Raw genomic sequence first — 27,576 nt, forward strand, 5'->3', positions numbered from 1 at the left:
CGGCGCAGCTGGGTGGTCATCGGTGCAGTTGGGTGGTCATCGGTGCAGTTGGGTGGTCATCGGCGCAGTCGGGTGGTCATCGGCGCAGCTGGGTGGTCATCGGCGCAGCTGGGTGGTCATCGGCGCAGCTGGGTGGTCATCGGCGCAGTCGGGTGGTCATCGGCGCAGCTGGGTGGTCATCGGTGCAGTTGGGTGGTCATCGGCGCAGCTGGGTGGTCATCGGCGCAGTTGGGTGGTCATCGGCACAGCTGGGTGGTCATCGGTGCAGCAGTGGTCCCGCAGGCCTGGGTGGCAGCGGCAGCTATGAGGAGAGAAGCTCAAGGACAGCTCGGGACAGCCCTCACATTTGAGGAACGCCAGGAAGACTAAGCACAGGGAAAGGGGGCTCGGGGGTTGTAGCTGACCATAACTAACACTTTTAAAAAAAAATAGAAGAAGAACATGTAGAAAGACTCAATTTTGTATAAGACTTAGAGTTTCTTTGTTTTTATTTTTATATACTTTGAGTTCTGGGATACATGTGTGCAGGTATAGGTATATGTGTGCCGTGGTGCTTTGCTGCATCTATCAACCCGTCATCTGGGTTTTAAGCCCAACATGCATTAGCTATTTGTCCTGATGCTTGAGTTTCTAATCCTGGCCAGGCGTCCTCCCCAGGACTCTCCTTTGTGTGACACTCTTTTCTATAGAGCTCTTTCTCAAGCTCAGGGAATGGAGGCCTCGGGAGAAACAGGATCCTCAGAATTTCCGGGGCATAACCCGAAAGCTAGGGTAGTGGCAGCCAGGTAGAGAAGGGAGTAGAGGCTGGCGCCGAGGCTCACTCTTGTAATCTCAGCACTTTGGGAGGCCAAGGAGGATAGATCACCTGAGGTCAGGAGTTCGAGACCAGCCTGACCAACATGGTGAAACCTCGTCTCTACTGAAAATACAAAAGTTAGCTGGGCGTAGTGGCACATGCCTGTAATCCCAGCTACTTGGGAGGCTGAGGCAGGAGAATTGCTTGAACCCGGGAGGCAGAAGTTGCAGTGAACAAGATCACATCATTGAACTCTAGCCTGGGCAACAAGAGTGAAACTCCATTTCCAAAAAAAAAAAAAAGAGAGAAAGGGGTAGAGGCAACAGAATTACTTGTCTATTGGGCACATGTCTTTAAGTGCTTTTAGTGTTAATCAGGCTGCAGGTTCCACAGCAAATAATTTATAACCCATAGCCATGCATTGGAAAGACCTGCATGAGGCATGTTCTTATTTGTAAAACAAGGGGGCGTGTGCAGTGACTCACACCTATAATCCCAGCACTTTGGAGGCTGAAGTAGGGTGGACTACTTGAGCCCAGAAGTTCAAGACCAGCCTGGACAATGTAGTGAGACCCTATTGCTAAAAAAAAAAATTACCAGTGCGTGGTGGTGCACCTGTAGTCCCAACTATTCAGGAGGCTGAGGCAGGAGGATTGCTTGAGCTCAGGAGTTCGAGACCAGCTTAGGCAACACAGTGAGAACTCATCATCTCTAAAATCAATAAATAAATGAATAAATAAATAAATAATACCAGTGCATGGAGGTACACCTGTAGTTCCAGCTATTCAGGAGGCTGAGGCAGGAGGATTGCTTGAGACTGGGAGATGGAGGCTGTAGTGAGCTGTGATCACACCACTGTACTCCAGCCTGGGCGACAGAGTAAGACCCTGTCCCAAAAATAAAATAAAACACTGGTAAGACCACACCAATAAAATTTTTTTTCTAGAAAACCCTAGGACTTTGTTCAGGATATTTTCTTTAGTTTCTAGTCACTGTGCTTTAAAATATTAGTTTGTTAAAATTGAGCTAATCTTAAATATTTTAAGATTTGAAATTCATCATCTTAACACAACTATTTTCTTTCCTTTTTTTTTTTTTTTTTTTTGTTTCCGTGAAATCCTCACTTATATCCCTTTCATTATTTTTTAAAGTTGGAAGAAAAAGACAATCCTGCATAATGTAACTACTTCCAATTTTCACATCTTTATTAGTTTTAACCAAATCCATAATTCTTACGTAATTGTAATCAGTGTATATACAACTCTGTACGCTATCTTTTCTCTAAACATTATTTCCAGGTCCGTATTCTTGTTCCATATAGTTATATTTTCATTGTAAATGTCTTCATGACACCCTGTTTTACAAATATATCATAATTATTCAATCATTTTTCTATTTTGGAACATGACATTCGCTTTTACTTTCTCCTTATTATAAATAACATAGCTATAAACAGTACATGTAGCCTTTTTCTTCTTTTGAGTTATTTCTCTGGATGCAATTCCCATGAGTGGAATTATTAGGTTCAAAGGATACGAATGTCTCTTGACGAGCGTTGCCAGATTGGCTCTGGACTTCCTTCCTTTTGCAAAGACTCACTGTATGTACCTGGTGCGCACAATTGCCAGGGTGCGGACGTGAGGTGAGAGCAATCCACTAAGCCTGTTAGCAAAGAGCCCTTTCCTCCCAGTGCATTCTATCAAGTCCTGTGGTTCCCCCTCCACCAGCAGGGAGAGGACAGGAGGGGAGCACAGGAAAGGGGTGTGGACCCCCTGGAAATGAAGCAATCACATAGTAGTTCCTGCTGGAGCAGCTACAGCTAGGGGGAAGTTACATACCAGTGACAGGGTGTGGGCAACTGTGAGCCTGGGGTCACCAGGACAAAAAGAATCTCACCCACCAGTCAGGGATGGAAGCAGAACACCTGAGGGTTTGGGCTGGCCTCAAGGGAGTGGTGAGCTTGTCCTCTAGGAAATCCCTTGGAGTCCTGAGCAAGAGCAGTCTGGGTTAGGGAGGAGAAGCAATCACTTACTCACTTGCTTAATAAATATTTAATAAGTACCCACTGTGCTGGACACAAAAGGTAATAAAACTTGGATCCTGCCCTCAGGGAGCTTGCAGTCTAGTAGGACAGAATGATAACAAGTGATTGAAACAATTTAGTTAAGAAGTATTCTAAGAGATCTGTGCTCAGAACACAGATCTGAGTATCTTGCCCAGAGTGGGGAGGGGCTGGGGGAAAAAAAGGCTTCTTAAAGGCAGCCAAGCCTGAGCTCAATCCAGAAGGACAAGGAGGGAATGGATAGTTGAAGGGCGAGGAGGATGGTGTTCAAGCTGGAGGCAGTAGCATGAAAGAGGACAGTGTGTGGGCTCCAGCCAAATTGAGTTAGCCAGGCATGACCTTGAGAGCCTCTTCAGGATGGAGTTTGCAGGATTTCTACACAGAAGGCGTTTCTACAGCCTAATTGCAAGGGGAGAGTCCAAGGGGCTAGCCTTGAGACTGTTATTGTATCACCTAAAACGGAGTATGTATTTGGTGTGGCTGACGATATTATGGGGTGTTACAGCTCTCAAAAACCACAGCATGGCCTCACCACTTGTTTCATTCTCAGCGTGATGAGGGGCAGAAAGTTACAAAACCAGACTTGAATTTCAGGCAGTTGGTTCTGGCTGTGGCTCAAGGAGTGGATTGGAAAGAGCACGGCATGAGGCCCTTTGGAGGCTGGTCATTCATCCGGCCACCAGACCAGGAGAGCTAGGCTTCAGAAGGGACTGTGAAGGCAGAGACAGAGAAGGGAGTCTAAGAGGAGGGCCCTTCCTCACAGGGACAAGAATTTTCTAAGGCCTAGCTGAGGACTAAGGGAGGGGACGGCATTGTTCCAAGGCATCTGTGTGTTCCTGGGGATGCCTGGATGCAGGCATAACATTTAAAGGACAGACAGACCAGGGCCTAGGTGTCTTACCTTGTGTCCATAATAATAAACAGCTCACCTGTGCCTCGGGGGCAGCTGTAAACATGCACAGTGTGTGTGTCCATGTGTGCGCCAGAGGGGGACCAAGCAAGTGTTAACACATCGCAGGAGGAAGCTACGCAGAGTGGCCAACAGGAGTTTGAGGATCTGGACCAAATCCCATCACTAAATTGCTGTGGTATCTTGAATCAATGGCACAAGATTTGGGGGCTCGCTGGGATGGTTATCTCATCCCTGCCCGGCTTGTTGGGAGACTAAAAGAGATAATGAATTCAGAGTCAAGGATTTGGAAAGAGTATAAAAGACCCCACAGATGCAAGGTGTTGTCTCCGCGGTGTTTTAGAAAACACGGGGAAATCTCTGGAAATAGCTTCGTCCCTCAAAGAGAAGCAGGTGCTCTGGAGCCTGTATGTGTGTGTGTGTTGGGTGGGGGGCAGGGTCAAGCTGTGGGCGTTCACCTCCCCTCCAGCCTCTGCTTCCGCTTCTTGTATCTTCCCTTTGAAGCTCTGAGCAGCCGTTACAGATGAGAGGTCAGGTTGGGTCAGGCCCAGACCACTCACTCAGAAGCAGAGGCTGTGTTTGAAGCCACCAGCCAGGGGGTGGGCAGGATTTCCTGACTCTTGAGCGTTTGGGTCCAGCTCTGGCTTGGTACCCCAGAGGCCTACCAGGAGGCCTGCGTGATGAGGGAAGACGTCCTCTCTGACCAGAAGGACCGCTGCCCATCCCTTCAGCCAAGAGCTCCTCTGTTCCAGCCACAGCCAAGGCCAAAGTCCGGGAGCTATAGGGACTGTCCTCGGTCCAGTTAAATATTTTGAATTTTAGAAACAAAGGCACCAATTAAGCATAGATCAGGGAGTGGAGCCGATGGCTCTGCTTGTGCGAGGTTGGCAATGCGGTTGGGAGAGGGGTGAGAGGAGTGGGCATATGGTACGATGGGGTGAGAGGGGATGAGAAGGGGGCAGCCCCAGAAGCACCTTCCCCGAGGCCAAGTTCAATGCCTTTATTAGGTCGCTAGGGCTGCTGCAACAAGGTGCCATGGACTGATGGCTTACTCAGCAGAACTTTATTGCCTTGCGATTCTAAAGGCTAGAAATGTGAGGTGGAGGTGTCAGCGGGCTGCTCCCTCCGAGGCCTCTCTCCATTTTCTCCCTGTGCCTTCACGTGGTCTTCCCTCTGTGCGTGTCTGTGTCTTCATCTCTTCTCACGAGGACACCAGTCAGTGGGACTAAGGCCTATCGGAATGACCTTATTTTAACTTCATTTCCTCTGTGAAGGCCCTACCTCCAAATACAGTCTCATTCTGCAGTATTAGGGGTTAGGGTTTCAACATGGGAGTTTCAGGAGGCAGTTCAGCCCGGGACAATGCCTCCAGCCTAGAGCCTCACTTCCAGCTGTGGGTGAGAATGGAAAAGTCATGGCAGAGGTCACCACTCCCAACCACGGAAGGCCGTGGGCTCTGAACACCAGATCTGTGCTGGAGTTCCGGGCCCCACCTTTCCCTCCATGCCTGTCCCCGGGCCACATCCTAGAAAGAGCGTGCCAGGCACCAGGGCACACTGCATTCTGTGCTGGCACTGTTGCTGTGCAGCTCTCCTCACACGCCCACCTGGGCACAGCTTTCTTCACGCCACCTCCTTCTGGGTCGATAAATTCGTGTCACTCCTTTCTAACACAGAGTGCAATGCTGTGGACTGTGACCAGGTGTCTTCCAGCCCCTTCTGCCTTCTCAGCCTGTTGTTCCTGCTGGTCCCTCTATCTGCAACACCTCCCTGCCTCTTCCCTGCCATCCTGCGAGAGAGAGAAGAGGGGGCAGATACAGGGGAAGCATGGCAGGGAGCAGGGAAGGATGAGCCTCTGATAGGGATTCTGCCTGCTGTTCCTGAGGGGGGCTGCGTTCCTCCCCAACATCCACCATTATCTGGGGGTTAGGCTCAGATGTTTCTTCTCACCCAAACAGTCAGCAGTTTTCCCACAGGAGGTTGGAAGCCCTGCTTCCAGGCCTGAGATGGGAGGAGGTTCCCTCAGCCCGGCTCCTGCCTCTGTTCTTTTTTTTTTTTTTTTTTGAGACAGAGTCTCGCTCTGTCACTCAGGCTGGAGTGCAGTGGCATGATCTCGGCTCATCGCAACCGCTGCCTCCCGGGTTCAAGAAATTATCCGGCCTCAGCCTCCTGAGTAGCTGGGATTAAAGGCGTGCACCACCATGCCCGGCTAATTTTTTTATTTTTAGTAGAGATGGGGTTTCGCCATATTAACCAGGCTGCTCTCAAACTCCTGGCCTCAGGTGATCTGCCTGCCTTGGCCTCCCAAAGTGCTGGGATTACAGGCATGAGCCACCGTGCCCAGCCTCTGTTCACTTTTTATTCCTCCTGGAGCCATGATTCCCCTCTTAGCATCTGGCCTAGAGAGCATTTAAGTTTAAAAGGAACTGGGCCCTTTAAAGATGAAACCTCACCGGGCCCAGATACTTGAGTGTATTTTCAGCCAGAGGCCTAGGTAAAGACACAAGCAGTTGGCAGCTGGACCCAGGCCCGCTGCTCCCTCGAGACAGACCAGCGGTCACTGCCCCAGCAGAGAACACACATTTTCTAAATATTATTTTCTAGTTACGAGAAATTCGAACAACTTCAAAGCTAATGAACAGTACAGTACCTTTTTTGCCTCTCCTTTCAAACGCACTTCCAGTCTCTGTGAATTTGTACCGATTTGCTCTTATGTGACTCATCCCGGGGCACAAAGCACGGGGGACTTTTTCAGCCGTTTTATTGTTTTACACACGTCTCCATGTGTGAGGAATGTTGGATATCCATCATTTTTAATGGGACCATAGTGTTTTATTAGGCTCCATAATTTACTTCAACTAGTCTTCAGAATTTAGTATTTAGATGGCTTCTAATTTTTCACCTTTATGTCACGCCACTGCTGCAGACAATTTTGAATAAACTGCATTCTTCTCCTTTATTTTCTTAGCATATATTCTAAAAATAGAACAAGTTGCAGATTGTTGTCTCAAAACAGAGTAGAATTAATCCATGTGTAATGCTAACAGCAGTTCTTAAGGGAACAATTTTTGCCATAATCCTGGCAGCCTTTTATCTCTTACATACTTCTGCCCATCTCACAGTAGCGCAACGATACCTTAGAGTTCCTTTGCATTTTATTAGTGACCGTCAATGTCATGTGTCTTTCTAAACGATAACTTTGGGTTGGGATTTTCTCCCACGCTTTGGAAGTTTATCCCTTTCGTTGCTTTCTGGTGTTTATTTTACACAGATTTCACATGTATAAACACGTTGTGTAACTTTCCTTAGCAAGCCTCTGCCCTGGCCTGGCAGCCCTTGCCTCCGCAAAATCTGCTTTGGATGAAAGCAATGGTTCTCAACCCTGGATGCCTGTTAGAGTCATGTGGGGAGAGTTTCTAAAATTTCCACACCTGAGGAACTGAGCAGACTGCTAGTCTTATTTAACAGATAGAGACCCTCCCCCCAGGCACAGTAGCCCAGTTACTTGATCCAGAAGACAGCCTCAGTCTGTATCTAATGGCTGATATCTTTAAATCCACAAATATTGCATACCTATTAGGTGCTGGCCATTCTGCTAGGAATATGGGGATGTCAAGGTAAAGGCTATGGTACCCACATTCAAGGAGGGATTACACTCTGTTAGAGGGACAGACAGTTCAATGTAGCATGGGAAGTGCTTTGAGAGAGAATTGCATGGAGTGGCTGTGATGACGTAACCCAGGGGAGAGGTCCATAAAGGCTTCTTAAAGAAGGCAGGAAGGAGCTGGGTCTTGGATGAGGAAGAAGAGCTGTCTAGACGAAGGGAGTAAGGATCAAGGCATCTGAGGTAGAAGAACAGCATCTGGAGACACAGAGGCAGGAAAACGCATTATAGGTTCAGAAGGCAGCAGGAAGTCCCTGGTGGGAAGAGCAGGGGCCTGGAATTCGACTGCCAGGGTTGAAACCCCAGCTCCACTGCAGCTCTGTCACCTTGGCCAAATCATCTTGCTTCTCTGAGCTCCAATTCCACCACCCACAGCATAAGGATCATAATACCTGGCTGGTTCTAAAGGTGGTTTTGAGGATCAAATGAGATACTCTTCCTTAAGCACTAAGCATGGTATTCGGCACATCGTAGATGTTTAATAAGTGTTGGCAATTATTGAGGAAGTGTCACTATTTGGTGAAAGGGCCATATATGCAAAGTGACCCTCAAATGCAGAAGGAGCTGAGTAACCAAAGAAGTCCAGCTTGCTATTGGTGGGTGATTTTATCAGAGAACTTATGGGCGGAAGTATGGTGTTCGGTGGCTGCAAGACAGGAAGATCTCTGCACCATTACCCCTCAGACAGGGATTATACACCATAGGGAAAGGGTACACGTGCTTCCGAGGGAATGGGTAGGAATTTGATCTAAGGGCAGGATTTCAGTCAGTAGAAGCTTATCAAGGTTGATTGTATCTAAGGGCAGGATTTATAGTAAGTTTGTGCTCTTTTGCAAGGAACAATACTTAAACTGGAAGTCTCAGAAGAACTCCTGTAACCAGAGTTAAGCAGGTCGATACAGTGCTATGTTAGCCTCCACAGTTACCTTTCAGGAAGGAGAGATTGACAGGGGTCTTACATTCTCTACTAAGATGTTTTGATTATTTAGTAGGTAGTATATAAATAGAGAAAAGCCATGACGAGGCCTGTATTTGAGAACAGTTATGTGAGCAGGTGAGGGGAGAACAGACAAGAGGGAGGAGAGCAGAAAGAAATGAGTTAGGTATGGGAGCCGCGGTGGCTCCGGCCAGATGTCCTGGCGCTTGAGGAGGTGAGGCTACGAGTTCAATGCCAAGCTGGGCAATATGAGAACCTCTCATACATTAAAAAAAAGAAATGAGTTAGGTAGCCATAACCTCTCCCCACAGTCAAGACAGAGATAATGGCTGCCTAAAGCTCAGGAACTACAGTGAGGATGAAGAGTCTAGACCAGAAAAGTATGTATGGAAGACAGGACTAGGCTTAGTGACCTACTGGATGTGAGAAGGCAGGGGAGACAGAATCTGACGTTACCGGATTGCCATCCCCAAAGCTGCTCTTGAGTTCAGCTGGGTCCTGCAGACCTGGTCGTCATGTCTTCTCCAGATGGACCTGTCACTGCTGCTCTTCATGGCTCCCAGGGACTGACTTCCTGAGATTGGGAAGACTGTGGAGAAGAGCACATGGGCCTCTCATTTCCGAAGCTGGATGGAGGCTGCACCTCTCCTGAAGGAAATGAGCTCAACTTCCCCAAACCTCCCTCCTGCAAAAGAAATTTGAAGCTTGGACACTTGGAACCTGCCCCAAGACCCTCACTGATGATCACCTTTAGGCATCCAGATAGCTTATTAAACATCTGGTCCAGGCCTGTCTCTGCCTGGGGAGGGTGGCCCACAGGAGGGGTGTGCTTTGCAGGGAGGAAATGGCTCAAACCAGATACCGCTTTGTTTGTTTTCCCCATGAATAAAAGAGACCATTTTCCTCTCCTCTTTTATTTATTTTTTAGGGATCAGGGAGATATTTTTAATTCCTCTAGTTTCCTGCCATCTACAGGTGTTTCCTGTCAGAAAGCACAGAGCTTGTGACATAATCAGCTTTGTTCCTGAGATTTCCAAAAAGTCTCCCTGCTATGGCCTGCATGTGCCATCCCAAACCTGCCCTGGGCAAGGTGAAGGGAATACGCCACTGCTGCATAACCTGCTCCGTGCCCCCCACCAGTCACGCTGGGTACAAGGCAAGGCTCTCTCTTAATACCAGCCGATGAGAGGTACAAAAGTGGAGACTAGGAGGGCAGGAAGCCTTCGGTCTCCAGCAGTACTCTGTACTCGCTGAGCTCCTAGCTGCTGCTCGGCAGCTGCAGTAGAAGCTTCTTTCCTTCTCATACATAAGACAACTCTCCCAACCCAACCGTTGATGACAGCCTTAGACAACAGGTGAGGATGCCTTCGCTATAGAAAAGGCCGAATGCTTGTTCATTTAGGCAAGAAAAAATGTTATACATAAACAAAAACTTCGGGAAAAACACCATGTTATCCTTGCACCAGAGAAGCCCATGATGGGAAATCCTTTCATAAAGTGAAGAAACTATCAGTTAAACAACATAATCTCTCTAAATGTATCTGTTTACAGTATACATGGATTTATGGAGCCTCACATCTGTCTTTTGGAAGCAACAGAACAAATATTTATTAAATATTTTAATTACACAGCCTATGTTTTAAAACTCTCACAGACATTCTGTGAGGTGGGTATTCTGTACTCATTTAAGAAACTGCGGCTCAGGATGGTTCAAGGGTTGAGTAGCTGTGGAGGCACAGGTGGAGGACTTGAACCCAGGTCTTTTCATCCTGTCTCGAGTTCTATGTCATAATCCTCCCTAGAATTCAGTGAGGAGGTAATGATACCTTTGATATTATTTCATATTAACGACAACGGTATAACGATATGCATATAATAATTAAAAAGAAATTAATATATTAAACCAAGAGATACCTCCTGCTCAGGTAAACGAAACGCTTTTATTGGGATAAAATGTAGCAGGCAGACATTTTCTCCGCGACTAAGGTTCTTCTTCTTTTTTTTTTTTTAATTGAGCTAATGTTTAAAATCAACAGATTACACTTCATTTGGATCTTAATCTTCTTTTGAAAAATCAGATCATTTGCTGGGCCTTGAATGATCTTTCGAAAAATGACCTAATGTGACACGGGCAGACAGTGGGCTGGAGCTGAGGAACAGCAGCTCCATTCATTTGGTTAGGGTCAAGACAGGAAGCCTTCCACATAGTCACTTACATTGCCTGCCCGCCGTCTAAAGGCACCGGAGTTAGCAACGCCTCCTCTGAGTGATGGGAGAGGGAGGCCTAGGGTGAAAATGGGTCTTACACATTGGGAAGCTCTCCCTTTTCCCTCTGCTCTGAAGGGAGTCATTGCTCCCAAGCCAAGCTGCAGTCTCAGAATAGGAGTTCCTGTTCAGAATTTACATCACTGACATAGAAGAGAAAGGAGTTCACAGAAGGGAGGATAGCTGTGTCTCGTTAAAGTCAGACTGGGACACATTTTGAACCCAACTTCGCTGTGCCAGCATGTGACCGTGGTTGGGAAAGCCACTCTCTCTCTACACTTCCCTGTGAGATGAGACTGATAATACAATAATATTTACCTAATAGGGCTAGTAAGAGGATTAAGTAAGCCAACGTCTGTGATGTGCCCTGCACACAGTAAGCACTCGATCTACAGATGTCGATCCCGTCCTCCTGTTTCGTTTCGTCTTTGTTTTCCGAAACTGGTGAATACGTGACTCCCTGGAGATACAGTCTTTTTATCACCAGGGATATAGATGAATCTATGCTGAATTGTCCAAGACCTACAGAAAACCAGGGGTGTGGGGCCTAAAGGAAATCACCTGTATTCCCACGATCAGCTTTGTTCCTGAGATTTCCAAAAAGTCTCCCTGCTATGACCTGCATGCGCCATCCCAAACCCGCTCTGGCAAGGTGAAGGGAATACGCCACCGCGGCATAACCTGCTCTGTGCCCCCCACCAGTCACCCTCTCTTAATACCAGCTGATAAGAGGTACAAACGCGGAGATCAGGAGAGCAGGAAGCCTTTGGTCTCCGGCAATACTCTGGTGGTTGTCTTGTGATTTGGGTTTTCTAAGAGTATGTGCTGAGATGACAGGGCCCATTTTGGATTCAGATTGATCATTTCCTTGAGCAGAGAGCAGTTGCTAATAGCAAAGGGACAGCGTTTTAAAAATATATTTAGTGCTGGCTACAAATGGGGCAAATTGACCTAAATTTTCATAAGCCTCATACTTCCTAAAAACAGCTTCAAGGTGCGTACATTTAAATTTAGTAACAAAATATCCTTATGGGATTATTGGTAACTTCACCTCCTTCCTCCTCTCCCCTCTGGGCATATGTGCCTAGTCCTCAGACACCCAGAACTTGGTTTTGATGTTCTGGGAAGACTGACAGCTCACGGTAGGGTTGAGTACTCAAATCAGATGTTCCCAAAGGATTTGGAGAGCAGAGCTTAACATTCTCATTTCAGCACTAAACATTTTTTTATTTGATTTTTCCATATCATATATCTTGACAACTTGCTTTCTTTCCCTTGAAAGTATATCATGGACAGCCCTATAAAATCAGTTGTCATTTACTCATGCACACATACATACACGTGCACATGATTTTATTTTAATTTTTTAGAGACAGGGTCTCACTCTGTCACCCAGGCTGGAGTGCAGTGGTGTGATCCTAGCTCACTGCAGCCTCAAGCTCTCAGGTTCAAGTGATCCTCCCACCTCAGCCTCCCAAGTAACTGGGACTACAGGCGTGCACACCACACCTGGCTCCCCACGGTTTTACGTAACTGAGATGGTATGGAACACACTGGCTTTACGCAGCAGTGCTTTACTTCCCCGGCTGATCTGGTTTGCTTCCCCCCAGATCAGCTCACCTCCCTGTGTCCATTCTCCAGAAACTTCATATACACCCTTCTGTAGGATACTTTGTATTCACATAACTATATAAATAATTACATATACATTGTGCACATATGTGTACATAGAGATACACATAAGGGGTAAGCGTTTTGGTTGTTGATTGATAAAACTGGTATCATATTATATAAACTTTTCCGCATCCTACAATTCTCACTTTACAATTTTTCCTGGAAGTTTAGAGTTTTTCAATTTATTCCTTTTTTTTTTTTTTTTGAGACAGAGTCTCACTCTGTTGCCCAGACTGGAGTGCAGTGGCATTATCTTGGCTCACTGCAACCTCCTCTTCCCAGTTCAAACAATTCTCCTGCCTCAGCCTCCCAAGTAGCTGGGATTACAGGCGCCTGCCACCATGACCGGCTAACTTTGTTTTTGTTTTTTAGTAGAGATGGGGTTTCACCACGTTGGCCAGGCTGGTCTCAAACTCCTGACCTCAAATGATCCACCAGCCTTGGCCTCCCAAACTGCTGTGGTTACAGGCATGAGCCAGTGTCCGGCCTAATTCATTCTTTTCGACGGTTTTCTAGTGACTTGTTGTGTGGATGGACCATAAACCATTTCCCTTTTTGTGGTATTCACTTTGTCTCCTGTGTTTTGGTGCTGTAAACAATACTGTGGTTAGCCCCCGTGGTCCTGTACGCTGGCATTTTTATGTCCTTGGGGTAGAATCTCAGGAGAGTAGGGTGAGCTGAAGGGTTTGTGTAATCTAATTTAATCGATGTTGTCAGATGACTTTCCCAAAAGGCTGTAACAGGTGACATTTCCTCTGGCAATACATCAATATATGAGGTTTCCTTTGCCCCATTTCCCCAACCGCAATTGCTATTTTTTCTTCTCTTCTCTCTCTCTCTTTTTCCCATCGCCCATCATCTGATAAGCATGATAAGAAATCTTAGTGTTAATTTAACTTGCATTTTCCTGATAACTACTGTGGTGAGTTTGAGTATCTTTTAGTTGATTGGCTTTCGGAATTTGCTTGCTATGAATTGCCTATTTATCTCCTTTGTTATCTATTGTTCCTGTCATTATGTGAGCGTGCTTTATGTAACAGACATTACCTCATTTTCATCTGTGTTAGAATACTTTTCCAGGTCTCTAGTTTTCTCTTTATTTCTTTGATAGTATTTCTATATGTAAATAAGTTTTACATTTTCCTTTATAGTCAGGAAGGCTTTCGTTTCCTGGGGTTTTAAAATTTTAATAGCTTCTAGGAGTTCTGCCTTAGTTAAAAAGGGAAGCATTTATTTTAACACCCTTTTGGGCACACTCTACACTCTGCTGCTGCGTCCTGTATTTCAGCGAAGTAATCTCAATTTGCCTTCAGAATGCCATGAACCTCAGAGCCAGGCGTGGGAATCTAGCAAAGCATGCTGGGAACTGTGATCACAGGCTCCCCTTGGGCCACGTGTCCATTCCCTGGCCAGATCTTGTAGCTGATACCAGTCTGGAATTTTTCGAGCTCCAGCTCTTAGCTTCTGTCATCTCTTTCCTCCCTTGTCAGCCCCCTCCCCCATCTGCTCCTTAAATGGAAGTGTTCCTTCCATTTTCTCAGCTCTCTTCTATATTTTGCCCTTCTCTCTGGTGGGATAGATGTGGAATGTCCCTGAACTTGCCATGCCCCTGTTCCAGGGCCTCCCAGGGTTACAGGGTCTTTTCCTGCCGTCTTAGCCAGGTCACTCACCCTTCCCTGGACATTCAACTCTCTCTCCAAAAGGATGTCTGCATCACTGTGGGGGCTGCCATTGTGCCTTTTCTTTTGCAATCTTGGTTTGCATGTAAGAATCCAGGACGAGTGTTTTCTCTTAAACTCCTCACCATATTTACCCCTTCAGGATAGATTCCAAATACCTTGGCTCCATGCTTAATAGCTTGCATTTGTTGAGCGCTTGTCTGTGTGCCAAGCTGTGTGTCAAGCACTTTACATGTGCTCTCTTGTTTGATGCTTGTATGAGCCTATGACGTTAAGTGTTCCTATCCTCACTTTAGAGATGAGGCCCCTGATGCTGACAGAAGTTGTCACTTGCCAGAGGTCACATAAGGAGCAGAGTGGAGGTATCAATCAGACACTCCATCTCCAGAACACTGTCTGTGATCACGTTTTGATTATATCTGACCCCTATCCTTACCCCACCACTTCTTCCTGGGCCCAGAGCCACAGCCACACTTACAGCCTGTGCTGTTCCTTGGGCTATGAATCATGTCCCCTACAGTTGGAACAGGGTCTCACTCTGTGGTCCAGGCTGGAGTGCAGTCATAGCTCTCTGTAGCTTTAAAGTCCTGGGCTCAAGTGATCCTTCCATCTCAGCCTCGTGAATACCTCTTAAATACCTAAGACTACAGGTGCATGCCAGCGTGCTGGGCTAATGTCTCTATTTTCGGTAGAGATAGGGTCTCATTTTGTTGTCCAGGCTGTTCTCAAAGTCCTGGCTTCAAGCAATCCTTCTGACTTGGCCTCCCAAAGTGCTGGGATTACAGGTGTGAGCCACCGTGCCCGGCTTTAATTCACTCTTGCATTTGATATACCCTGGTTTCATATTTCCCTAACTGGTCTGTTAACTTCAGTGGAGAGGAATCATACTTAATTTCTCTGTAAGCTCCTCCCCGACCAACAAATTCTTGGTTGATTGCTTCTTATTTTTCAGGAACTTCTGGCCTACACCAAAATGAGGTTTAGAGAAGCTGACTTCTATAGAGAGGCTGACTCTTCTTAAATCTCATTGCTTTCAACTATGGACCTACAGAAGTCCCTGCTTAACTTAAGATCAACCAGGTTCTATCCCTAACATGGGCCAGCCCCTAACCAAGTAAAATCCATTGAAAATAGGAATAATACATATTGGGATTTCTTTATTTTTAAATAAACACTGGTTTATAAGGCACTTACCATACACATTATTTCACTTAATCTTCATAATGATGCTGTGTAGTAGATAATCATCCCCATTTCACAGAGGAAGAAAATGAAGTCAAGAAAAGACAGGTAGCTTGTCCAGCGTCCCTGCTGTGAAGGACAGGTCTAGGACTGGACTTGCATTTCCAACACCACATCCTCCCCTTGTGGAGTCCCAAGTTCAGGGCCGAGTTCTGGATCTTCTGTGCCAGCCTGTGCTTGGACGTTAGGCTGATCGCAGACAGACCAGCACGGGCCAGTATGACCTCACTGCCAGCACCATGCCGACCCTGGGTTGAAAATAAACACCGTTTCTGTTCTCTGCTTTCTGTGGAGATCCAGAAGGTCCTTTTGCAATCCTGGATCCTCTCTGGGTGAAGTGGGCTGGAAGCCACTAAGAGCGGCGCCACCTGTCCTACAAAAGCCACAGCAGCCACCATCCTGGGCTCCCTGGAGGCCACTGGGAAGCAGATGTGGAGGTGCTGAGGTGGTGGGATAAAGTACTGCCTGGGCTGTCCACAGTTCCACTGTCGATTAATGTATATAAAATCTTGTGAGTCATCTGCCCAAATAACTATACAAGGAACAGATCGGCCAAAATCCAAAGAGAGATTTCCCATGCGTCTGGTGGAGGACAATACAGATGCTGATGGGAGTGTAGCAAGAGAAGATGGACGTGTTTGTGTCTTAGATCTCGCATGCATTGCTTCTGGGGCTGGGGAGCCAGTATATTTCTGTGCTTACTATAAGCAGGACCCTTCTTGGGTTTCCCGTGAGGAGTATAATGCCCAGATTTATCTGTGCAGCAACCTTGTATGTTAACCTCTGCTTAGAGCCTGGGATCCTGCTGCCGGAGAGAGGAGGGCCCCAGTCACTCACCCTGGAGGATTAGTGAAAAGCCCTGTCTGTATCTACTCCAAAAGCTTCCCTAGATGACCCATTCTATTCTTAGAGCCCCTGCTTCCTGCCTTGACCCTTCCTGCTTCAGAACCATGAGGCTCTCAAGCTGGCCAAGGGGCTGGGCCTGTGCTCTTTTTGTAGCAGACGGCAAAAAAGTAACAGGGAAGGAAACAAAATCTTAATTCCTTCTTTGTATGACTTCTCTGATAAAACCAAAGTGAAGGTTATTTTTTCCCTAGCTAGGTAGCAGCAGTCCTTGGGGTGCTGGGGGGATTGGAGCACTGGTGCGCAGGCAGCACACTCGTGTGTGTGTGTGTGTGTGTGTGTGTATGCATGCTCTCTCGCTCTCTCTTTTTTCTCTCTTTCTCTTTCTGTCTCCCCGTTTCTTTTTCCCTTTCATCTTCTGGCCTTGTATCCTTGACCATCTCGGTCACTGTTCTTCATTACCAGTTTTTCACGCACTTTCCTCTATAATTGCTTGTGGACACTTCCTTGGCTATTTGAGCCATGCCATCTGCTTTCCTGAAACTCTCCTTTCCAAAAAAAATGGCTGACCCCGGCTTGCTAATTTGGAATAAAAGGACCATATCATATTTTGTGCATTTTATTCCTGATTTAAGAAAGGCAGGGACTTCCACTCCTAAAATCTTCTTAGGAAGGAGGAGGAGGAGGAGGGATGGGATTCTTTACTTGGAAGAACTGAGTGTGTAGATGTTGGGGCTGGTAGTGAGGGCTGGGTTTGCTTGGCGCCCCTGAGTTTCCTGGCAAAGTTTGTTCCGATTCTGCCTGAACTTAATTAGGTTATTCATTATCCACCTCTATTTTCATCTACATAAGAAAGATAACCCAAGTTTTCCCAATTTCCTTCTTATGTTATGTTAAAAATGAAGCGTGAGCCAGCAGCAGGGTCTTGGGAAGCATCTTTACAAGCCCATTATCTCACAGATGAAGCGGAAGATGATGGGGCCAGTGAGTTCACGCTGCCCCTCTGACTGCTGGGTCAGTGGCCTCCCCTGCCTCCCAGCTGCTCAGCTCTTGCGGTGACTCATCTGGACCTTCCCTTCTAACTTTGCAGGACAGGGCTTGTCTGCTCAGAGACTTAACCCTGTATCCCACTCCCTAGATCATTGTGTTCCCTGGAGAACAACTCAGGCCATTCACCCACCAAAGCCTCAGAGAGCCCCTGCCCTCACTTGAGAAATGATCCCCATCAGATTTAGACCTGCAGGGGCAGGCACAGCCCTCAAACTGTGGCCACACCCCTGAGGCTAGCTGCACTCAGGACTTTCCCTTTATTCCCCCTTCACACCACAGGCCTGGGTAACCACAAGACCCTACCCCACCTGCAGGAGCCAGAAGCAGTCTTCCCTCTGAAGGCTGATCCTGACCCCATTACCTTACCCCGCAGCCTCGAGACATCCAAATGACCCCAGCACACAAATGGCCCTGCTCTGAGTAAGTGTCTTCATGGCTGGAGGCCAGAATCACACTCCAGTTAGCTCCTGTGGTTCAGAAGACTCCCATTTGTAAATTCCTCTGACACGAAGATGTAACACCAGCCCATCTGCTCTGCCAACCTATTCTGCAAGATGGGAATGAAAATGACTTGGCAGTAGCAGATCCCTGCCACCCCCTTACAATTCTTCAGGGCCAAACTTGCAACAGCCTGGTATCCCTGCAAGGAGTGCAGGGGAGCCCACATTTTGACTAACATCTACTGTGTGTCAGCTAGTATCTGAGGTGACAATAACAATAGCTAAAAGGAGAAGAGAGCTTATTATGGGCCAGGCACTGCGCTGGGGCTTTATGTGCAATATCTCATTTGGGTTTATAACAATCCTAAGAAATAAGTGCTATTATAAATGTTTATTTTACAAGCGGGGAAACTAAGGCTCCGCAAGGTCAAGAGTCTTGCCTAAGATCACACTTCTAGTAAAAGGCAAAGACTGGGTGTGGACCCAAACTGTCTAATCAAACACCATCTCCTAGTATCCCCGTGACCACATAGGGGGTGTTATCGTCCTCATTTTACAGATGAGACTCTGAACAATTAAGTCAACTGCTTACGATCCTACAACCCATCAATTATAGAGTGGGATCCAAACCTGGTCTTGTCAAGCTCTGAATTCTATGTTGTCTCCACTGTCTTGCTGCATGAGTCCTGGCAGGCGCCCTGGCTGGACAGAAGTGGCTGGACGTGGCCTGCTCCCAGCAGCTGCAAGCCTCCTGCAGCCACAGCACCTCCCTGCTGCGGCCTTGAGGCACACAGAGCCGGCATCCTGAGACTAAGCAGGCCTCCTCGACCTCCTGCCGGCCAAGTGCACCTCAACTTTTGTATTTGAATTATCATGAGCATTTTAAAGTGTTTTAATCACCTTTTTGAGGTACACTGTGCGTAAAATAACATTCACCCATTTTAAGCGTATACATTGATGAGTGTTGACAAATGTATACAGTCATCTAGCCACCACCACGACATGCAGACCATGATGAGGATGTAGAGCATTTCTGGTCGGGCGCGGTGGCTCACACCTGTAATCCTCACAATTTAGGAGGCTGAGGCTGGCGGATCACTTGAGGTCAGGAGTTTGAGACCAGCCCGGCCAACATGGCAAAACGCTGTCTCTACTAAAAATACAAAAATTAGCCAGGCATGGTGGCGCATGCCTGTAATTCCAGACGCTCAGGAGGCTGAGGCATGAGAATCTCTTGAACCGAGGAGGTGTGGGTTACAGTGAGCCAAGATCACACCACTGCACTTTAGCCTGGGCAATAGAGTGAGACTCTGTGTCAAAAAAAGGGGGGAGGGGAGGAGGAGGAGGAGGAGGAGAAATAATAGAGCATTTCTATCGCCCCAAAAGACCCTTCATTCTCTTTACAGTCAATTCCCTGCCCCGACCCCGGTCCCACACAATCAGTGATCTTTCTGTTATTACAGTTTTGCCTTTTAAAGAATCATACGTAAATAGAATCATACAGGAACTCTTGTCTGTCTGACTCCTTTCACTTGGCCTAGGCTTCTGAGATTAATGCACGTTGCTCTGCACGTCAGTAGTTGCTCCTTACACTGCTGAGTGTGATCTATAATGTACGTGTAGCACAATTTGTCTATCCACTTACCCGTTGGTGGACATTTGGGTTCTTTCTAGGTCTCAGATATTAATAATAAACTTTATTTGAAGATTTGTGTACAAGTCTTTATGGGAACATTTGCTTTCATCTCTTGGGCAAATACAAGTGAGAGTGTTGGTAGGTGTGTCGTAGGCGTATGCTTAACTTCATGAGAAGGTACCAAAATATTTTTCAAGTGACGATACTATGTCGCATTCCCGCCAGCAACACAGGAGTGACCCAGTTGCCCTGCAGCCTCACCAGCATTTGGTATTGTCAGTTTCTTGTAATTTAGCCATCCTTGTGGGTGCGCCGTGGTATCTCTTTGTAGTCTTCCTGTGTATTTACCTGATGACTAATGTGCTTATTAGTGATTCATATGTATTTTTTGGCGAAGTGTCTATTTAAATCCTTTGCCCATTTTTACTGTTGTCTTATTATTAATAAATTTGAGACAGAGTCTCACTCTGTTGCCCAGGCTGGAGTGCAGTGGCATGATTTCAGCTCAGTGCAACCTGTTTTATTTTTGTTGAAAAATGCATTACAAAAGCCTAGTATTACTAATTCAAAAACCAGTTTCTAAAAAGAGACATTGAACAGGAAGGAAATGTAGAGAGAATTCCTGAGTATGCCGATGATGCTGGTTACAGAGGGGACTTGAGTGCCCGGCAGCCACTCCCCACACACAAGTCTGAACTCTCATGGGAACCACTGCCCTGGAGTGCTTTCCGTCAGCCCCGGGAGGGGACAGTAACCGTGAATCAACCCAAAAGGTGGGTGGAAGAGAGAGGGCTGGCCAGCAGCAAGCTTCTGCAGGCTGAACACCCAACAGTCTTCCCTGCCATGCCAGGAGCCTAGCTGGTTCGCTCTGTGAAACCCAATAGAACAAGCTTGTCCAACCCACGGCCCACAGGCCTCACATAGCCCAGGACGGCTTTGAATGTGGCCCAACACAAATTCATAGACTTTCCTAAAACATTATGAGATTTTTTTTTAGTGTATTTTATGTGTGCCCTAAGACAGTTCTTCCACTGTGGCCCAGGGAAGCCAAAAGACTGGACCCCTCTGCAATAGAACTTTCAAGCGACTCAACTCCACGCAGCTGGATGGCTTTTGTTGCTTTTCCCTTTTTGTAGTGGGTTGGTGAGAGGAGACGGAAAAGTTTATTTTAAAAAGTCAGCTCCAAGACCCCTTTGGTCCCATTGTAGCTGAGTAGGCGTCAGGGGAGGGGAGAGCCTACGGCATGCTTTAGATGGGGCCCTCTTGATATACTAGAGACTGCGACTCCTGCCTTGAGCATCCCTGGGCAGCAGAGGAGCCCTCGGAGGCGGCCCGGAGGCATGGCGCTTCTCCCTTGGTGACTGAAGGCAGACACTGAGACCAGACCAGAGATGGGGACTTCGGATCCTGGGGCAGACACTGTTCCACTACATTCATAATACATTAATTCTACCTTCTGCATTATACCTTTCTTTTCCTCAGATTTTCTCCTTGCTGAAATGGGTCTGAAAATATCAAGCAGCCAACAGATATATTAAACCACTCTAGATAAAGAAAGAGATTTTAAGTATTTTCGATGTGTCATGTTCTAGGAAAGGTCGGGTTGTTAAAACTGAAGAAGACAGATACCCATGCATAGAGATAGGGAATTATAATAGATTTCATAGCTTCAAGTAGAGACAGGAGGCTCAGATTGTTAAGTAACGGCTTGGCCAGGAGAAAGCCTCGTTCTTTGCCCTCTGGTCACTATTTTAGAGAGCTTGGACAAGTCACTGAACCTTAATGAGAATATTCAAGGCTGGTGTGCTCAGAGCCTCCCTGGATGACACTTTCTTTCCATTTTCACTTCAAGTCTTCATCTATATTTATCAAGCCCTCACAACGTTGGCCCAGTGTTGTGGGTTTACAGAGGCATCATTCATTTATTCATTCATTCATTTACTGGCATTTACTGAGTACCTACTATGTAGGGGATGGGGCCATGAATAACATGGTCTCTGTGCCCAGCAATTTCAGTAGAAAGAGAAAAACATGCAACAGTGTGGGTAGTTTAAAAGCTCTCAGGCTGGGTGCAGTGGCTCATGCCTGTAATCCCAGCACTTTGGGAGGCCAAGGTGGGTGGATCACCTGAGGTCAGGAGTTGGAAACCAGCCTGGCCAACACGGTGAAACCCAATCTCTACTAAAAATACAAAAATTAGTCTCGAGTGGTGATGGGCGTCAGTAATCCCAGCTACTTGGGAGGCTGAAGCAGGAGAATTTCTTGAACCTAGGAGGTGGAGATTGTAGAAAGCTGAGATCATGCCACTGCTCTCCAGCCTGGACGACAGAGTGAGACTCCATCTCAAAAAAAAAAAAAAAAACCTCTCTGAGTTCCAGCCACACCTTCTTTCATTGCCTCAAGTACCTCCTGTCTCTCCTCCAGGAGGCTTTTGTGTAAACTGTATTTGGAATGCCCTTGGCTACCTCTGCCCACCCTCTCACTACCCTCCTCACCCCTCAAACCTCACACTTTGCTTGGATCACTTCTACTTATGTCAGTTTAAATGTCACATCTTTGGGTCAGATTTTCTTGTCACACGCTCTCTTAGAACCCTTTTCCTCTGCAGCATTTATCACCCTAATAAATAATAAGCTGGAGTTAAAATAATAATGGCTATGGAATATGTCTCTCCCCTACAGACTGTAACCTCCATTATGAGAGGACTCTTTTGATTTTGTTCATTCCCATATCCTGAGCAGGGCCTGGAGCACAGAAATAATGAATGAATGAGTATGTCCAAGATGTACTAGAAAGAAAGAGGGAGCTGCCAGTTCTGCCTGACTGGGGGAGCAAGGGGGGCTTCACGGGGGTTTTCTGGAAGTGCCCAGGATGAAACTGTGATGAAGGAAACTCAGATGTCAGTTTTTCAGATTGTGCTCTCTCTGTTATCTAGGCACGCACAGATCTTTCTAGAACTTTGTGTAGCGTTTTGCAAATGTAGTTGAACAGAATTCAATAATTTATAAAAACTTCTTCTAATGTTCTTCTGAATCCAGTTATTTTTCTTCTGCCTCCAAATTAGACACTCCCTCCATGCATTAATTCCAAGTACCGTCAAGGATTAAGTGAGTAAATAATGTGCATGAAAGAATTTCTCCATGTTTGCTAATAATCTAATGACCGTGACATCTAAACACCGGCAACACCTTGATTTATGGGTCACAGGGCTATCTAGAATTTTCAAGGGATCACAGACAAATAATAATAGGCAATTTGATAGAGCGTCCACGTAAGACCACTGGTGCAGATAAGACTGATTAAAGTGGAAAATGTTCTCTTTTCTTCCTAGCTTCCTGTTCTGCCCCTGCTTTGATAACGTGAGCCAAGCCCTGTTGGCCTCTGCAGGACAAGCCCTGGGCCGTACTCTGGGCGCGCTTGAACCTGTCTGACATGTCACTTCAAGGCCAGCCCTGAGCCTCTGAGAATGGGCCTGGGAACCATCAGAAACTATAACTATTTGCAGCAGGCAGGGCCTCCTTTGGTCTCCAGCATAGCCCTTGCCTCATCTGCTCTTTTCACTTGACATAAAACTATTCATTTATGGACCTGATTAGAGAGTTCTGAGCAAATACCCCCGAGTGACTCCAGAAAACATTCCCACCACCGCTCACTCTGTACAACTTTGGACAAGCTATACTGACCCTGTCTCTGCCTCAGTCTCCTCAGTCAAGCAGGGGTACTAGGCAAAGTGGCTTCGTGTTTGGGTTACGTTACGTACTTTAACCATGGGCATGCACGCGGATGGCCTGGCGTGTGCTAGGTGCTCAGGACGCCGCAGGTACTCAATTATTATCGTGATTTCTTCTGCATGTGACCTGGAGCCACAAGTCAAAGGCAAAAACGTGACTGATGCCCCTCTCCTCTCTCCCTCCAGTACCCCCTTGTGAGGCTTGCAAGGGCAGGGACCAGAGGGCCCCGCACCATGTCCTGCTCATGGTGGCCTGACTGCAGAGCTTCCCGAGGGGCCCCTTACTGAGAGTCAGCTTCAGAACTGTGCTCCCTCCTGACTGCAAGGGAGGCGGGTCTGGGAGACGCTGTAACAGGAGAGGCTGCAGCTGACTGGGATGCAGGCTGGGGGCCGGGTCCTTGGGAAACTGGTTCTAATCTTAGAAGGTATGCCTTGGCTTCCTGCTGCAGCCTGAAGGACAAGTGTCCCAGACCCCAGGACACACACGCACACTCACACTGTCACTTGACTCCTGCCTGGCACGCAGGAATGGCCCCTAGTGAAGGGTACTTGTGTGGGCTTCCAGGTGGCTGTAACATACCCCAGGACTCCAGGCGACCCTGGAGGGGTGGCTCCCTGGAGCCCGGCCACCCTTCAGACTCAGAGGAGCTCTCTGTGAAGTCAGTGTTATCATTGAACTAACCAACGTGAGAGTACCGCATGACAGGGAGATTCTGAACTTACCTTGGAGAGTAACAAATTGTACATTTACTTGTTGGCCTAGGTGAGGTGAGTGAATCCATCTAAGTCACCCATGCCAGCTTTGAAGAGACATTTCTTTCCCACTCTTCCCCTTTGCTCAAAAAAAAAAAAAAAAAAAAAAAACCCGAGCTGCTCAGAGCCTGACAAGGTTGAGTTTGATCGGCACCTCTGCTTCTGCACGCCTGCTGGTGGGAAATGGAAAGAGAAGACAAAAATGGTTGTGTGTAACCCCCTGAGCGGTTGCTGGCTTCTGCCTCCTCATCCCAGCACCCTCTCCATCTCCTTTGCAGCCTGCACTCACCCTCCCTGTCTTCAGGCTCTGCCATCGCCTTGTAATTTGAGCCAAGATTCACCCTTAGGTTCGTCTGACTCCACAAATCCCAAGTAGGTGCTTCAGGGCCTGCCCTGGGCCCTCTGCTCTGACAGCTCACCCTTTCTGAGCCCTCCTCCAGTTCTGCACCTCCCCTGGGCTCCCCTGTCTGTAAATGATATTCCTCTCCACCCAGAAGCCAGAGCCAGAAATCTGGGCATCATCTGGACTCCTCCCTGCCCCCACATGTCAGTCCCCAGTTCTGGTCCGTCCTTCCTCCTAAATTGCTTTTGAGTCCTATCAATAGTCTCCCCTCCACTAAGCATACCTGCATCCAGGCCATCATCCTCTCTAGTTTTAAAGACTCCTGAAATCAACAGAATATTGACTCCAACCTTGTGGATCCAAGCCATCCTTAAGATCTCTACTGATTTTCAGATGGACTTATCTGCTCCTGGTCACCACTGGGCCCAGTTTTCTGCCTCTGCTGAATCCCTGTTCTCCATTCTCTTATAAGGAGGGAGTGTTGTCTGCTCTGCTCCAATGAATCCCTAGAGCCTGGCATGTTGTAGGGCCTCATTAATATCTACTGAGTAGTTCATTCAATAAACTCCACATCTCGAAGCGATTCCTTTCCTCCTCTAAATGTGGGCTACACTCCTCATTCTCACTCTACATGTTTAAAATGCACCCACAAACGAAAGGCTGCTGCGCGCAGTTCAACGTTCACTGAAGGTCTGCAGATTACATGAAGAGGTCATGCTGACACCACACACTAACAATTCTAAGTCAAGGGTTTGAGATCCTGATCCTCGCAGGCCTCTCAGCCATCCCATTGCCTGGGGTTTGCCACTTCACCCTGGAAGGGGCCAGCCCTTACCCGTTTCTTAGCTCTCCTTGCTTCTGCTCCCCTCCACACTCACTCGTCCCAAATGCAGCTCCCCGCTCCCTTGGCAGAGCCAGACCCCACAAGAAGCTCAGCCCAGTGAAAAGATCCTCTGGAGCCAGGATGCGCCTTCTTCAGGAGGCGATATCGTTGTATAGTTGCAGACTTGCCCTTTTTTTACCTTCCATGACGGTAGCAGCGGCCTCCAGACTGGGCTCTCCACCTCCTGAAACCTACTCCTGACCACCAGCCCACACACTGCTTACCCTACAGCCGTAGGCATCTTGCAAAAATAAATCTGTGGTTTTGCTCCTTGCTTATAACCCTCTGATGACCTCAGATAGCCCTTAGACTAGAGTCCCAACTTAGGCGGCCTTCCACGCTGTGGCTCATCTTGCACGCATGCCTACATGCTGGAACTCGTCATGCCCTGGGGCTCCCCTGGCCTTGAACTCCTCACCTGTGCAGCTCCCTCGGCAATAACGACCAGCTCTGCTTACCCTGCAGGCTTGCCAGGCTGGTACTTCCTCCTGGAAGCCTTCCCAGGTGCCTCTGGCCAGGTTGGCTGCTCCTGCTGTGCATTTCACGCTGTCCTTCCACAGTCACAGCACCCTCCACTCAATGTCACCTCTGCCTCCTCAGGAGGCCTCTCGTGACCTCCCTTGCAGAGGTCGAGCCTGACACTGTCTATATGAGCATCACTCACGTGCCATACCTTCACTTGCTTATTCATTGACTGCCCAGCTCTCTCCACTGGAATGTGAGCTCCAGGGGTAAGCAGTGACTTTCTCTTCTTGCCCACCGCATTCTCAGAACTCAGAACACATTGTGGGTGCTTACAAATACTTGACCGACTGACCGTATTAGTTTCCTGTGGCTGCTCTAACAAGTGACCACCAACTTAGTGGCTTGTACTATCTAAACTTACTATCTTAGAGTTCTGGAGGTCAAAAGCTCAAGATGGACTAAAATCAAGTTTTTGGCGGGGCTGCATTTCTTCTGGAGGCTCTAGGGAAGAAACCATTTTCTTGCTTTTTTCAGCTTCTAGAGGCTTCCTCCATTTGCTGGTTTGTGGCCCCTTCCTCCATCTTCAAAGCCAGCAATGGTGGGTAGTCTTTCTTGCCTCCATCACTCTGGCTCTCACTCTTCTACCATCCTCTTCCACTTTTAAGGGCCCTTGTGATAATATGGGACCCACCAAATAATCCAGAATAATCCTGTTTCAAGGTCAGCTGATTGGCAGCCTTAATTCCATCTGCAGCCTTAATTCCTCATTGCCATTTAATCTAACATATTCACAGGTTCCAGGGATTAGGACGTGGACATCTTTGGGGGCTGTTATTCTGCTACCATACTGACTGACTTATTAGGCTTTACATACATGCTTAATTGTCTCTGTTCCACAGTAGGCCGTAGACTCCAGAGGTATAGACCATGCTCATCCTGTCCTCCTCTGGTGCATCTCATCCAGGGTGCTTTCATTCATTGTGTCTTGAGAGCCTCACAGCTATCCCATGAGGAAGGCAAGGCAGGTGTTATCCCATTTTACAGATGAGGAGGCTGAGACTGCAAGAGCTCATGTGACCTGACACTCAAGAAAGAGGCAGAACCAAGCCGATGCTCGGGACTGACGTTGCGTCCTTCACAGCAAGCCTCTGAGAGCTCCCTGCGTTGGGCAACGGGAGAGCACATGAAAAATGGCAATAAGCATAATTAGAAGAAGAAGGGAAGGAGGAGGAGGAAGAAGACATGACAATTCCTCTTTTTTTTTTTTGAGACGGAGTTTCGCTCTTGTTACCCAGGCTGGAGTGCAATGGCGCGATCTCGGCTCACCGCAACCTCCGCCTCCTGGGTTCAGGCAATTCTCCTGCCTCAGCCTCCTGAGTAGCTGGGATTACAGGCACGCGCCACCATGTCCAGCTAATTTTTGTATTTTTAGTAGAGACGGGGTTTCACCATGTTGACCAGGATGGTCTCGATCTGTTGACCTCGTGATCCACCCGCCTCGGCCTCCCAAAGTGCTGGGATTACAGGCGTGAGCCACAACAATTCCTCTTTTTAATAGCACTGCCTTAAAAGAGTAGCAGTAGATTACCTCCATTTGCCAAAGGTTTTCAGAATGGATTGAAACGTAGGTTGATACTTATCTGTTTCCAGGTAATCCTTCTAAACAGCAAATCATGTACCTTCCCTCACTGCCCTGGCTTAAGAAATGAAGTCCACGTGTTGTAGCACAGCCTCAGCATAACCGCTTTCACCAAGCACTTGAGGTATGTATGAGCCGGCACCGAGGAAGCTCACAGTGAGCGTTGGCTACGATGGCCGTTACCATGTTAGGTACTTCTCATCACCACACAATGACACAGGTATTGCCAACCTGATTTTACAGATGTTGAAACTGAGACTCAAGAAATTAAGTGACGCTGGGCTCAGTGACTCAGGCCTGTAATTCCAGCACTTTGGGAGGCCAAGGCAGGCAGATCACCTGAGGTCAGGAATTTGAGACCAGCCTGACCAACATGGAGAAACCCCATCTCTACTAAAAATACAAAATTGGCTGAGAATGGTGGTGCATGCCTGTAATCCCAGCTACTCTGGAGGCTGAGGCAGGAGATTCGCTTGAACCCGGGAGGCGGAGGTTGCAGTGAGCCGAGATCGTGCCACTGCACTCAGACTGAGCGACAAGAGTGAAACTCTGTCTAAAAAAAAAAA

General features: G+C 47.4%; 1 protein-coding gene across 3 annotated transcripts in view; it reads left to right on the forward strand.

Annotated features, from left to right (window-relative positions):
- RCSD1 (RCSD domain containing 1) overlaps positions 1–27,576 on the forward strand; it is a 75,929-nt gene that overhangs the window by 15,954 nt on the left and 32,399 nt on the right. The window lies entirely within an intron of this gene.

The sequence above is a fragment of the Aotus nancymaae genome, unplaced genomic scaffold (assembly GCF_030222135.1).
Source record: "Aotus nancymaae isolate 86718 unplaced genomic scaffold, 86718_ANA_hifiasm-v0.15.2.pri h1tg000108l, whole genome shotgun sequence".
NCBI lineage: Eukaryota > Metazoa > Chordata > Mammalia > Primates > Aotidae > Aotus > Aotus nancymaae.